This window comes from Phocoena phocoena, chromosome 8, assembly GCF_963924675.1.
Source record: "Phocoena phocoena chromosome 8, mPhoPho1.1, whole genome shotgun sequence".
In the NCBI taxonomy this organism is placed as follows: Eukaryota; Metazoa; Chordata; class Mammalia; order Artiodactyla; family Phocoenidae; genus Phocoena; species Phocoena phocoena.
This window is the reverse complement of record NC_089226.1, coordinates 67,187,744-67,203,011: the sequence shown is the minus strand read 5'-3', so window position 1 is coordinate 67,203,011 and position 15,268 is coordinate 67,187,744. Positions and strand designations below refer to the sequence as shown.

General features: G+C 42.8%; 1 protein-coding gene across 3 annotated transcripts in view; it reads right to left on the bottom strand.

Moving 5' to 3' along the window:
- The window catches only part of TEAD1 (TEA domain transcription factor 1), a 257,483-nt gene that overhangs the window by 185,209 nt on the left and 57,006 nt on the right, over nt 1-15,268 (bottom strand). The window lies entirely within an intron of this gene.

Here is a 15,268-nt window from a genome sequence, read left to right as displayed (position 1 = left end):
ATATTTTTAGTCAGCTTCTCCTGTGCTATTCTTCAGCCAGAGTTTTCCCAAAATGCAAATATGACTTTTATCCTATGCTCACTTTAAATCTTTCAGCAGAGGCCCACACCCTCCAGGACCTAACTGCATAACAGGGCACCCATGGCCTTGACCACCTGCCCCCAGCCTACTTCTCAGGCACCTGTGCAGTCCCCCACATTCCAGCCAGAGACCACTCCAAGGTGCCCAGACACAGCAGGCTGCCTACTTCACCCCCTCAGCCACCTGGGCCCCTCTGCTCAGCTGCTTCTCTCACCAGCAATTCCATCTAATGAATGTCTACTGGTCCTTTCAAGACCAAAGCCACCAACCTCTCCTCTGGGAAGCCTTGGCAGATTCCTGCACTAGGAGAAGTCACTTCCATGTCCTCATAGCACCTCAAGCAAACTTCCAACACCATACTTGGTACGCTTCACTGTAATTTCTCTTAAGATACTGTTTCCAGCTGATCGGTAAGTCCCTTGGCATTCCTATGTTTAACGTCTCTCACTATCAGATGAATTGTTGGAACTCCAAAAATGTTTGCAAAGTGCCTTCCTTTGTGGGCACCCCTACAATTCCAGGGAGGACACTGTGCATCTGGAGAGTCTATATGGCCAAACAGTTAAAAATATGTGTATATAAAGAGTACATAAGATTTTAGAATCCCAGAGGTTTTAATTTTGAGTTCTCCACTTGTTAGCTGTGTCTCAGGGTGTTGTGTGTGTGTGTGTGTGTGTGTGTGTGTGTGTGTGTGTGTGTGTGCATGCACGTGCAGGTACAAAGCAAAATGAGAATTAACATTACATACCTGTTGAAAGATTAAACGAGATGATCCATCTAAGTATAGATGTATCAATCCTCAGCAACCATTATATACATTACTTAATCTGTATGTTTACAGATCAGTGGGTATGTGTGCACACGTCTTAGAGCTGTGCCTGACACACTGCAGGTCCTCAAATAATTGCTGAATGAACATATACAACTATAATTAATACTTCTTATATATCTGTCATTCCTGCTATACTGCAGATTTCCAGAAGACAGGGGCTCTGTCCCATTCATTTCTGTACCTCGTCCCTACCTCAGCTTGATAAAATTGTTCGCTTTAGTTTAACATAAAATATTAATACAATCTTCGTGACTATTAAGAAACTCATCCTTGTCTAAGGAATCACAAAGACAGCCTCAGGCATACTCTAGACCAGACCCACAGAATGAAATGAAAAAAACGCAGTAGCTTAAAACCTTCCTCCAGTCTCCAAAACCCCTGACTAGCTGGCCTCTACTGGCCCCCCACCTCAAGGTAGGGCCTGTTGCCTGACAAGCCACAACCCGAGGGCTGAACTGGTGACACACACCCCTCCTCCCCAGTCTGTGGCATCCCCCAGCCCTGCTGCAGCAGCTGCTCCACCTGGAAGATCAGATCTGGAGCCTGCCTTTTCAGCTCACAGCAAGTTCACCCCCCAGGGACCTGGGGGCTGCAATTGCTGGCCAAAGTGTCAGGTTACCACAAAAATAACAGCGGGCCTACACCAGGCAGGCGTGCAGGCCAAGTGCAGGAGGGGAAAGGTGAGAAAGAGAAAACCAGGAGAAGAAAAGCAGACATTTGAGTCTGTGTCTAAGAGGAACTGGGTTTTACAAAATGTACTTTAAATTCATAAGTATACTCCTAACATCACCACTACAGCCCCTGCAATAACTCATTCATTTAGCATCCAATCCAGAGTAGCTTATATATTATCCTTAAGTATGTTGAATGTGCTTTTAAAAACATTATTTTAAGGCAAGAGGGGGATGGGTTTGTTTGGGTTTTTTTTTAAGTTTGCTTATTTAATACTATTTATAAAAGTCAGATTTGGGTCAATGAAGATTTTAACAAGTATTCCCATTCAACAAATTCCTGCTATTACTCAGCTTTAATTTTCTCAAAATTAAATCCAAACATGACAGAGCTAATTAGGCCTAGTGAAGGAGGGACAGACCTTCAAAACAGAAAAGGCCAATAAAAAGCATTGATGTATTTTTTTTTTCCCTAAAATAAAATTACAGTTCACTCCTGTGCTATCCTCTTGCAGGAACACTGCTGGCTTGATGTGGTCTGACCCAGCCTGGGTACTTCAAACAAAGTTAACTTCAATCACTACAGGGAGTTAGCAGGTTATTGAATCTCCATCCATTGTGCTTTCATCTTGGTTTACTCCACACACTATGCCTTTTTAATTGGCTTCTCGCAACTGTTTTATAAGAGAGTAGATAGGGACCCAGCTATTAGGAAAGATGCCCTTCTTCCAGCTGGGCAGGTAAACCCCAGACCAGGCAGTGAACCGGGTGGGTGAAGTTTCCCATTGTAATCTCTTACATGTGAGAGACACTGTGAATGCTCTGGCAGGGGAAGACGGCTAACTCTAACAGGCACCTTAGATTCCCAGCCTGAAGGTGTTAAAAGAGAAAGAAGATTTAAAAAAAAAAAAAAATCCCAAAGTGGGGAGAAAAAGGATTCTCTGGTTGGTTGTTTTTAAGTTAATTTTGATGGAGAAAGGTTCCCCAATGTCATGTTATTTTGCAGTTATTGATTTATGTTTCATGTTAAAATATCAGGGTTACAAGCATTATATGGCACAGCATAATCTAAACAGGACTCTATCTATTGCAAATGTTTAAAAAAGGAGGTACTTAAAATGACAATCTTAGTGGCAGCCAACAGCAGCTAATAGACATGCAGACAGGCAGATTCTGTGTGTTTTATTTTTTAGCTTTTAAGAAATACTAGCTCGCTCCCAATCAAATCAGTAAAAACTTCAGAAAAGGAACGTACTACCAGCAGAGTTTGAGCTCTACAAAGTTAGAAGAACACCAAATAAATAGTGAAATAAGAGGCAGTTTCATTCTGCTTTAAAAACAGTCAGAGTCTAGTTCCGGGAAGAGAGGACCTCATCCAGCTCGCTCCTGCTAGTGTGGTCAGAATTCACACAGCTCATGCAGGACACATCACACCGTGCAATTATCAACCAGCATTGATTGCCACTACTAAAAGATCTTTAATAGTCCTGATTTTTACCATAAAAGCTCTCATTATTATCCCAGCTCTCTTTGCTTGTTCAGCGTGCCTGGTCACTTACAGGAGGAGGAGGAAAACCCAGGGACTCGGCTCATCTTTCCCCAGCCGTGTCTTCCAGGGAGTGTTCGTTTCCCCGCAGCGCAATGCCACGCCACTGCACTGGCCGGCACACTGGGTTTAAAATTAGCTGAGACCTGGAGAGCCACGGGTAACCTTCTGACAAGGTTAGCCAGCAGAGCAGAGCACGGCTCAGCGAGGGACATTAATAAGAAGCCAAGGAGAGCCTTTCAACAAGCGCATTAGGGCCTCTTGGAACCCTTGCAGTCTGGAAGCCGGGGGAGCTGGGGCCCCCCGCATCGGGAGGCTGACCTAGGCTCTTATTTTTATCCCACCAAGTCAGCAGCTTCCTTTACAGGCGATAAACACAACCTCCAAAAGTGTTTCTCCAAGTTTATATTCAAAATACTCAGTCGCTGATTATACAAATAACTTGTTAAACTCTAAACTGGATTTAAGAAATAGAATATTTATGGAACGCTTCTAATTATAAAGTTAATACCCACAGATGACCCAAAAAGTGGAACATTCAGAAACATACATAGGAAAAATTAACTTTACCCACAGCCCTCCAAACAATAGTCAGTGCTAACAATGCATTTTGATGTATATCCTTGTACTAGTAACATTATTATTCCCTATAGTTTCGGGTTCTTTTATTGTCCACCTAACATTTTACATTCAGCATTTTCCTGAGTCCTGAAATATCCTTTGTACTCATGAATTTTAAGAGGTATAGTATTCCATGTCAAGGATATACCATTATTTGACTATTTCCTCATGGCTGGACATTTAGATTTTGCCCAGCTTTTCACTGTATAGTAAACATCCTTGTAATGATTTCCTATGGACAAATTCCTAGAGTCCAGGGGCAGGAAAAACTTGAAGCCACTGGTGAAGATTGGGAACCCCATGAAGACAGGGACGGTGCCTGCCACGTGTAGTGTTTTCTAATTAAAGCAATGTGTCTCAGTGCTTTCCAAACAGAGAACCCTAAAGTCTAATGTGACACGTTCCGAGTGCCTACCAAGAGGTCAACAGGGCGAGCACCACAAAGGTCCCCTAAGCACTGAGATAAAGGAAGGCAAGCAAGGAATGGATCTAACACCTCTGAACACCTGTCAAAGGTGATTCAGATGCTGCTCCCACCCCCTCACGCTGCCAGCCCCCATCAGTACCTCACTTGTACAGCCACCCTGCTTGTTTCAAATACTGAAATACTTCCACACGAACTGGAAAGAGTCAGTGGCCCAAGCACACTGAATGCCTGTCCCCCTTAGCTCCCACCCCTCTTCCAGTGCCCCCAATCTTCTCAGTATACAACAAGTACATGTAAGTGCCTGGCACACCTGGGGGCCTCCAGTGTCTTCCATTGGTCCATGTCCACACTGTCTGTTAAAATACCTTAAACATCACCCCTCTCTGCACATAACCTATAACCCGGGACTTGCTTTTTAAATTTTGTTAATCCTCCCCTCCAACCAGCTCCTCAGAGACCACTGCTTAAAATCTTATTCACCAACGCATCAGCGCTGTCTCTGAAATTCATTAAATTCCTTAATATTTTATTTTTAAAATTGAAATGGACACTTAATGGGAAGAACTTCCCGAGACGCCGGCTGGGGTAGGGGGCAGTTCCCACCAAGTTATTCTCTACAGAGCACAGTGAGCTGGGTTAGACAAAGACAAACATCACAGTCCTAAGAGTCGTGGACCTAGTACGAACACCAGTGACACTGGTTCCCTGAGGGTAAAAGCTACCTGCTTAAATCACATGAGACTTTGAGGAGGTCTCAGATCGTCAATGACAGTCTCAGCAAGCTAAAGCAAGAATACTGAAATGCTGAAGTCTAGGAATAAGAAGAGTCGGTACGGCCTAACTTATGCCCCGACCACCCTGGTACTGGCTCACTCTATAATACCAAAGCAACATTTAGGGCTGGGCATATGACTATGCACTTGGAAGCATGACCTCTACCTTAGCCCTCCCTTTAGGGGGGGCTATTTTCTGTGGAAGAGAACAGGTACCTAATAAGTGGAAGAGAGTTTTGTTTCCTCTAAATGTTTTTGTCCATCCTCTACTGGGGTTGCCAGGGCAGGAACACCAGCCAGGAAAGGGAAGAAAGACAAACAAGGGGTCTGTAAAATCAGACTTTGAAAACCAAGAAGGGGTCAACCTGGATGCATTACAGCACTGTCCAGCCCAGCAGCTGGGATCATGGCCCAAGCTGGAATCAGCTCAAAGACAATGCCTATCTAACACCTCCATGATGGAAGAATATACTCAAAATTCCAAGTCACTGTGGGTGCTGCAGCTTCTTTGCCAATTCAGCAAAATTCTAATAAACGGATATAAAAAATAATTTTGATTCATAAAATCAGATGTAATGGCAAAAGTTTAAGGAAGTGCCTTATAGTAGTAAGTGGAGATAATATTCACAACTAACATTTATTCAACACTACTGTGTGTGAGGAACAGGGATCTAGACTCGATTTTTATTATTTCTTCTAATCCTCATCACATCTATGTTAGGTAGAGATGTAATATTACAATATCGATTATTCAAATAATGAAGCAAATAAGGTTTAGAAACAGTAAGTCTTTTATCCACTGGTCAAACAGAAATTCAAACCCAGATCTATCTCACCTTGAGCCCAAGGTCTGTCTTTGTGAGACACTGACCCTCCCATCGCCGGAGGTAATCAAGGAACAGTTGAGGAGGGATGCTGTGCAGGGGACTAGAGTAGGCAGAAGAATGTCAGGGAAGGTCCATTCCAACCCCTGATCTATGACACATGAAAACAAATTGCCTAGTGTATGCTGGCTCTGTACCAGGTGTGTGTGTATGGGACATGAGGAGTAAGAGAGACCCTGTAAATGAAGTGAGCACACTGTTAGAGCTGAGATAATGGACAGCCGCTCTATTTTTCTGCTCCCAATAAAAAGCAGCTGAAAAGCAAGGCCAGTGGAGAGTCCAGACTCTTGGCCATCGTGACCCCAGCAGAGCTGGCACGTGGCAAGCACTGGTGTCTCTTTCTCCCTCTCCAGAAATGCAGTGGCACGGATGAGAGCCTCGCTACTGCAGGGCTGGGAAAGAGTTGTGATCCCTGCACCTGAATTTCTTTTTCAACACAAAGCTTATATTTACAGTGAATTAATGATTCACATTTGCACTGGAAAAAACCATGAACACAACCAGAAAAGGAAGTGAATGAACAAGTCACACAGGAGAACAAGCATATAACAAAATATGCACCTTCACTAGGAGGGGGAAAGAATGGCAAATGCAAGCAAGTTTAAGGTGTTATTTTAAATCTCCTAATCAGCAAACCTTAAAAGACAATAAGAACATCTGTAGTGAACATGACACAGGAACTATGCTAGTGATGTTGGGGATGTGAAGATCCAAATGGCTATACTTACTAAGCGCCTCAAAAGGCTGAAATTCTTCAACCTAATAACCTTAACCCTAGAAATTTATCAAAAAGAGAAAATCCCATGGTAGAAAAAAATTAGGAGCACAAATATCTACATTACAGAATCATCTATAATACCATGAATAGCAGAATGACTAAGAAAACTACAGTACATGAATGCAAAGGAAAACTGTGCATTCTTTTACAAGAAAAATTTTTAAAAATAGAACCACGAGGGAAAGTTTCTCAAAGAATATTCATTTTTAAAAGCAAAATACAGGGGAACTCCCTGGCAGTCCAGTGGTTAGGACTCCACGCTTCCACTGCAGGAGGCACGGGTTTGATCCCTGGTCAGGGAGAACTAAGATCCCGCATGCCACACAACGCAGCTAAAAAAGTAGATAGATTGGTAGATAGATAGATAGGCCCGAAGGCAGAGAAATACATAAATAAATAGCAAAATACAGAATTGTGTGTATATATATAAAACTATGTGTATATATATATATGTAATTACAACTCTAGTTTTATGCATATTTCTACAGAAATGAAGTGAAAATAAAAAGGAAAGGTACTCTGTTAGGAGGGTGACATTACACGTTTTTATTTTACACTTTTTTATGTTCCATTGTTTTTGTAATTTTTAAGAAATTATTCCGACTTTAAGAAACTTTAAGGAAACTCAGGTACAAATTGAGGTATTCAAGCATCTGAATACAAGAAAGCTTAGAGGTCAGACATTTGTGGATACTTGAATCCTCTTTACCACTAGGATCCACCCAACCAATCTCCAAGGTCTAGCTGCAACCTTCAAATGCAAACACAATGCACAGATTATAGCCTACTTTAGGTAGACCGAAGGACTTAATGTTCCTCTAAACATTTCAGTAGCAATAACAGCTAATACCTACAGAGTGTATATTCTGTACCTGGCCCTATTCTAAGCACTTTATCTGTCAATGCATTTAACTCTCATAACAACACTATGAGAAAAGTACTATCATTATTCCCATTTAGAAACAAGGAAACTAAGATACCGAAAGAGAAAGTAAATTCCCACCTGGCTCATGGATCCTCAAAGCCAGGATCTGAACAGTCTGACTTCAGAGTCTAAACTGATAATTACCCAACTAGACTGTCTGTATAGCCAAGTCTCCCAGCCACCGCTCCGCTGGTCCTCTTTTCTGAAACATCTTTCCTCCCCTTAGCCATCTCTAAGGCTGCCACACAAAGGCCACCTCAAGTGTTACCTCTTCAGCAAAGCCTTCTCTGGCTCTCACGCAGATTTGCTGTGTTTCCTCTATCTCATGGAACTTTAAACACACAATTACCATTTCACTGATACTGCTTAGTAATTTAATTGTTTGAGTCCTTCCTCCTCAGAGAATACAAGTTTGGGGTGGGGAGTAGATAGAGGTATTCTTTGTATCTCTAGTCACTAGCCCAATGTCTGGCAGGTAACATGTAATCAAGGAAGGAGGGAGGGAAGACGGATGGATGGGTGGCCGGACAAATGCATGAATGACTTCTCAGTAAAGGGACTAGAGACCTAATTCATGTGTTGGTGGGTGAATATTTCACACATGCTTGGGGTTAAAATAAAATGGGGCGTTGAAAAGTATGCATCCTCAAAAAGGAAGGAAAACCACTACAACAAGGATAAAGCTCGAGGACATTATGCTAAGTGAAATAAGTCCGTCACAAAAGGACAAATACGGTATGATTCATTGTATATGAGGTCCCTAGGATAATCACTCTCATTGAGACAGAAAGCAGAATGGTGGTTGCCAGGGGCTGAGGGGAGAAAGGAATGGGGAGTTATTGTTTCATGGGCACAGAGTTTGTTTTCCAAAATGAGAACAGTTCTGGAGATGGATAGTGATAATGGTAGCAAAATAATGTGACTGTACTTAAATGCCACTGAACTCTATACTTAAAAATGGTTAAAATAGTAAATTTACGTTCTGTACATTTTACCATAATTAAAATTATAGATAAATAGGTAGATAGATAATTAGACAGATAAAAACAGGACCACAAAGCAAAGAAGTCAGACCAAGTCAAAGTATACCTATAGTGCAATCCAAACATAGCCCTCCAGTGCTGGAACACTCACCACTGCACATAGATGCTGCATGTATCGTTCCAAAACTCTTCCCCTCTCAGCAAGGATATTACTTCCTCCAGGGAGCCTTCTTGGATACCCAAGTCCAGTCTTGGGGGGCCTGCCACATGCTCCCATAGTACCAGGACCTTGTACCAGAGCCCGTCAACAGGTCTATCCAGCCAGTGTCAAGCTCCGTGAAGGCTGCACCCTTATCTTGCTTAGATGCGTCCACAGGACCTGACTCAACAAATATCACCTTTAATAAGTACTGAGTCAATTAATTAACTGCTGAGAAAAGGAGAGGCTAGACTACTGCTCTGTTTTTCAAAGCTTACACGCAGGGTTGTCTTAAGGAGTTGTTAACAAGGCAAGTTAATACATCGGCCTTCCATATCCCTCAGATATAGAACCCACTGATATGGAGGGCTGACTGGACTAAGCCATTTTACATAAGGGACTTGAGCATCCACAGATTCTGGTATCTATGTGGGCTCCTGGAACCAACTCCTGCAGATACCAAAGGACGACTGTAACTCACAGAAAACCCAAAGATTTTCTAACTTGAAACTGAAAAAAAAAAAACGGTGGGGGATCCAACCGCAGAAGATTGCCAGACAGGTTCCCACTGCCCCTCTACCTCCTCTATTAAACAGAGGGGATGTTCTTCGTGAACAGCTGATTTCCAGAATCTATACCCCTCCCCACCAAAGTTAGAGCTCCACGCCCACCTTCGGATACCCAGGCGGAGACCCAGGTGCCAGGCGCAGCCCAGGGGCTTAAACACATCACCTCTTCAAATTCTCTTGAGGTCAAGGGAGCATTTTCCTCTTTGCAGGAACAAAAGTTTAAACTGCAGTTTGATCAATTTGTCAGGCACCTGTTCTTCGGGCTAAAATTAGAAAACATTCTTTAAAGGCTGGTAAATCTTTATCAATACTGAGGGGTCAGCTCAGAAGGCGGGGGCAGTAACTGCTGTTCTTTGCCTAGTCCATTCTTTAAGGCAGCTGGTACCTGTACTGAATTTCCTCTTGTACTTTTTTCTGCCATATAAATTACTTCATCACCCCTAAATCTGTTCTGCTGTATACACCTCCAAGTCTATACTCTTGGTGCATGTTTTGCATAGGAGAACAAATTTTTGGATTTGCTACTGGGCAAAGTGTGTTTCCTTTCCCCCTCGTCCTCCAATTACCAGGCAAACTATAAGAGTGATGCTGAGAGGCAAGTGAGGCTCATCCACACTGGAACCCCACCATGCACAGCATATAGGACCCAACTGAAGAGTACAAATGACTTCCAGCATGACTTGAGCTGACTTCAGGGCACATGCACACATTTGAGTTACAGCTCCAAACAGGTCATGCTGATATAACAAGGAAAGGTTATCAAGGTAAGAGATAGACCTGCCTGTGGGTTTCTGGAAACCCTCAATCAGTAAGCAAAGTCCTCACATGAACCTTACGTTTTGCTCTTACCCATTCACAAAAAAAATCATAGGTAAAGGATATTTGAGGATCTAAAACAGAGAAGCAGACACTCAGAGGACATTTTTATATGGAGCTCTTGATTACTACTTCTTTTTTTTTTTTTTGCTTAGTCTTCCATTTATTTAGTCAAACCATCCTTATTACAAAACATGTGAATTATGGAGACAGAGATGTATCAGCACACAATCTGACCCTTAACTTCTGCTGGGTAAGATAAGACAGAACAAGAGTATAACCTTTGGCAATTCTCTTTTTTTCCAAGCCCAGGCATGGGTGGATTGTCCAACACTTAAATATTTTTAAAGTCCCCTAAAATATTATTGACCACATCATATATATATATATATATATATATATATATATATATATATATATATATATATATATATAGTTGGCCAAAATGTTCGTTTTGTTAGTTAATACGTTGTTCAATACAGTTGTTGGTGAAGATGAAAAGTGTGTCTATCTTTACTTAAAACCGAATGAACTTGTTTTTGGCCAACCCAATATATATACACACATGTTCTGACAGCATTTTTGCTTCTGAAGAAGCAGACTATTTCTCACAAAATAATAAAAAATGGTGTTTATAATTTTGTCCAACTGTTTCTAAAGGTTTTACAAAATCTTATAAGAAAATTATGGGTAAATTTTTAAAAGAAAATACATTCTCATGCATAACAACTCATTTAAAAGAGAAGCACCCTGCCAATGCAGAGGGCGCAGGTCCGATCCCTGGTCGGGGAACTGGGATCCCAGCAGGCCGCATGGTGCAGCCAAAAGATTAAAAAACAAAAAAATAGGGCTTCCCTGGTGGCGCAGTGGTTGAGAGTCCGCCTGCCAATGCGGGGGACGCAGGTTCGTGCCCCGGTCTGGGAAGATCCCACATGCCATGGAGCGGCTGGGCCCGTGGGCCATGGCCGCTGAGCCTGCGCGTCCGGAGCCTGTGCTCCGCAATGGGAGAGGCCACAACAGTGAGAGGTCCACGTATGGCAAAAAAAAAAAATAAATAAAATAAAATAAAATAAAAGAGAAGCAAAAGCTTCATTTGGCTGTCTATCTCAAAGAAACATTTCCTGCTTCCCTCCCCACCCCACTTTACGTATGATATTACTTTGTGAATGGGTAAGAATAAAAAACCAAGGTTCCAGCTGGAGCCCATCACATTCCACATGACCATCAAATTTGATAAAAATTCTCTATTTAATTAATGTGTTCAAGCACCATTCAATAAGCTTTGAGGATTATACCTTCATCTGAAACTTAGAATACAGTGAATTTTCATAGTTTTTTTAGTTTTAAGAACAACGATTGATAAATTCTATCTTCAAAGGAAGAGAAGTGATCATGTCTGTCCCACTTTACAACTAGTTGAATTCAACAAAATATCTAGAATCCTAAATACAAATAATATTTTCAATTCCATATTCCTTCTTTAAATTGAGTTCATTTTTATTTTAAGATACATTGCTTCCATGCAAACCTGTGCTTCCTGAAAAGTTTGTTCTAGGTAGGGCAGTGGCACCAAAACAAACAAACAAAAAAGTCTAGGAAAAAAAAGTCTCTTTGGTCTTAATAGGCTGTAAACATGTTCATATATTCTGGTTTTGAACAGAAATAGTAAATGCGAAGAAGAAAAAGGATGCGGTTGGAATTTCAGGATATTATGTGTAGATTCATAGAAATCTGAAAGAACTTTGCCAGAGTAAAGAAATACCATAATCATATTAACATTTTTTTTTTTTTTTTTTGCAGTACGTGGGCCTCTCACTGTTGGCTTGTTGTGGAGCACAGGCTCCGGACTCGCAGGCTCAGCGGCCATGGCTCACGGGCCCAGCCGCTCCACGGCATGTGGGATCCTCCCAGACCGGGGCACGAACCCGTGTCCGCTGCATTGGCAGGCGGACTCCCAACCACTGTGCCACCAGGGAAGCCCCATATTAACATTTTAAAGGAAATTTTGTTCACAATTCACACATACTGATGCAGTGGTTGAGGGACTGCCTTATCCCCTTCTCTAGATGTCTACATAAGGCATGGTCTACTATATGCTACTTCTGCAAGGCTGAGACACAGAAGTCGTAGGTTTCTGCATTGCTCAAAATTTAGATGGCTGTCAGAAAAAACATACATGCATTTGTTCAATTAGCCTTCAACAGGCATGTGGCCAACTCTGGGCCAGGCACTATGCTGGAGAGATAAAGATGAGTAATAAACACGGGCCCCACCCTCAAAGATCTCACAGTTCAGTGAGAGGCTGATACATCAGCTGACACCCAGAACAGTGCATAGCACGTCGTAGGCACTCAAAAAATATAAAGCAGGTTAGGAGCCAGGGAGGGCAGGCAAAGATCGGCCTGAGGAGCTGGAGTTTAGCAGGGAGCCTGACTCTTAACTTGGAGGGCTGGGCTGGAATGCACACTCCACCACTCTGCCGCTGTACGAGGGCAATGCATTTCACATTGCCACGCCTCAGTGTCCTCATGTGCTCTCTCCTAGGGTAGTGATGAGCTAACATACGTGGAAATGTCTGGAATGGCAAATGTGTTAACCCCATCTCTGCCCAATGGCTACCCCAGGTCTGGGGCAGGGACCAGAGTGGCAGAGAACCACTATGGGAGGATAAGATTTTTTTTGCTACTTCTTCTTCCTCTCCCTTTTCTAATCCTTCCTGCAAAACCCCCCTTTCCCCAATGCTGACTGAGCAAGACTCAGAGTGAATGAACCAAAAAGGAACTGGGAGGAAGGGAGTGTGAAAGAGAATCCTGGCTAACAATAAAAAAAAGAGAAGATGGCCATCCTTTGGAAGGGAAACCATCAGTAGTTCTAAACTGGAAAAGGGAAAAATAAAAAAACAAAAACAAACAAAAAAACTCCTGAACCAGATACCTAAAACATTTCAACTTCTGCTGGTTAGACTACTTTTCTGGATAGCCTCGGATTCTTGCCAATTAGCTGTAGTTATTTTCTTCCCATCTCCCTGTTTGAACTTCCTTTACTAAATTAAAATAATTGCAGCACATTAACATTTAATCAACACAAAAGAAAGACTAAACCAAGCTCAAATATAATTTTAGAGCTTGCATTTTCTTTTTTTTAAAAAATGGGCGTTTGTGTATTTCTGTGTATCTAGTGGTGAATGCACATTTGTTTACATATATATGTATATGCACACATATATGCACATTGTTTAAGTAGGCATGCATCTATATACAAATATAAACCAACCTTCTTGTAGTTGAGGCAAGTGTGACAGATACCAGCATCTGTATCTGTATCTACCATACCCGGAGGCAGCAGGAGAGGTAAGTTGAGTGTCTACTCCAGAATCCTGCAACCTCACCCTGCACCAAAAACTAAGGTCCCACGCAATGAAGAAGCCCTGAAGTTTCCAAGAAGACCAGGGCTGGAGGGCTGGAGGTGCTCGAACTCCCTGTGACTGGACCCAGCCCCTAAAGAAACTCTCCCTCTTCCTGGAAGAACGCTTTCCTTTTAGTAAACAAGGGCCTTTGTCCCAACCAGGAGAGCTGAAACTGCTGGGGTGGGAAGCAGGGGCTCCAGAGCTGCCTTCATGCCTGCAAAAGACCACAGCCACACCGGGGGAGCTGGAACCCTCAGGCTGCTGCCCCTTAACTCTCTTGAGGTTAAGAAATGCTGCCAAGTTCACTGTCATCCACCTCAGTAGGTCTTTACTTAGAAGCAGCTGTGTCTAGAGCCCAGCGCTCAGGGCTCACTTCTCACAGCACCATCTCGTGTGTTTCACAACCACCACAAAGGCAAGGCGGGTGGTATTACTCCTTTCACAGGTGAGGGGTCTGAGGTTCAGGAAAGCTGATGGGGCCAAAGGCAGACACCAAAGTGGGTAAATGGAGGAGCCACCAGGCCACCTTCACACCATGACGACTGGCCATGGGAGAAGAATCTGAGCTCCTGGGTTCTGGTCTCAGTTCAGCCTCTCATCTAAGGTGTAATCAATGGCGAGTAGGTCTTAACTTTGTGAGCCTTAAGCTCAATGACTATAAAAAGAAAAAGAGGGAGTTCCCTGGTGGTCCAGTGGTTAGGACTCTGTCCTTCCACTGCAGGGGGGGCACAGGTTCGATCCCTGGTCAAGGAACTAAGATCCCACAAGCTGCGAGGTGTGGCAAAAAAGAAAAAAAAAGGGGGGGGTGGGGGGATAAATACATAAATAAAAAGAGGAAAAAGAAGCCAACTTTTGTTCTGTATTTCGTAGGACAGTCAGATAGGAACACTCTCTGTGATCATTACTCAACCCAATTCTCAAAGGCTGGGTGGGTGGTTTTCCTGTCATCAGCTCTCACAGCATACAACACGTACCCTGCCATCGACGTGCTGCCATTCACCTACTGTACCCTGAGGAATCCCTCCACTGCCTGCCTCCCTGGAAGGCATCAACGATCCTTCTCAACAATGAACTCAAGCAAAACAGGCAACCCTTGGGCAACACCAGAAGTCTCTGTACTTATCTTTACTACAACTGATGCTCAGTTTTTACGCTGTCCAACCCCACTGTAAGTTCCTCACCCAGAGACCCAGCCTTGACTTCTCTATATCTGTCATCACTATGATACTACCACTACCACCATGCCTTCAACCCTGGAGTTTAAGCAAATATCCACATGGCAACATTTTTCTGGGTATCCACTAGGTCATGTAAAATAAAAATGGAAGTAGGGATTGGTTTTTTTAAGAAAAATAATATAGTATGGTCTTGGCCCCAAACAACTCACAATCCAGTGAGGAGGAATAACTGACTGCTGGGATTTGCTGAATCATTTGACACTGGAATTTGCCAGTGACTGGGAGTTGGAAGGGACAGTGACTCTGAAGGATAACAGAGTCCGCTCCTGATACTATCTCAAAGGATATGATGACCAGCTGACTTTAACAAGGTGGAAATTTAATAAGGATAAATGTCAACTTATGCACCTCGCTAAAAAAATAAAATAAAACACGCACACACGCACACACACACCCACACACTCACACTCACACACACACTCACTCACTCACAAGTATAGGGTACAGAAGATCACATGAGAAAGTCTTAAGGGACTGGGTTGCCCACGAGCTCAATGACTCAGTGTGATGAGGCACCTA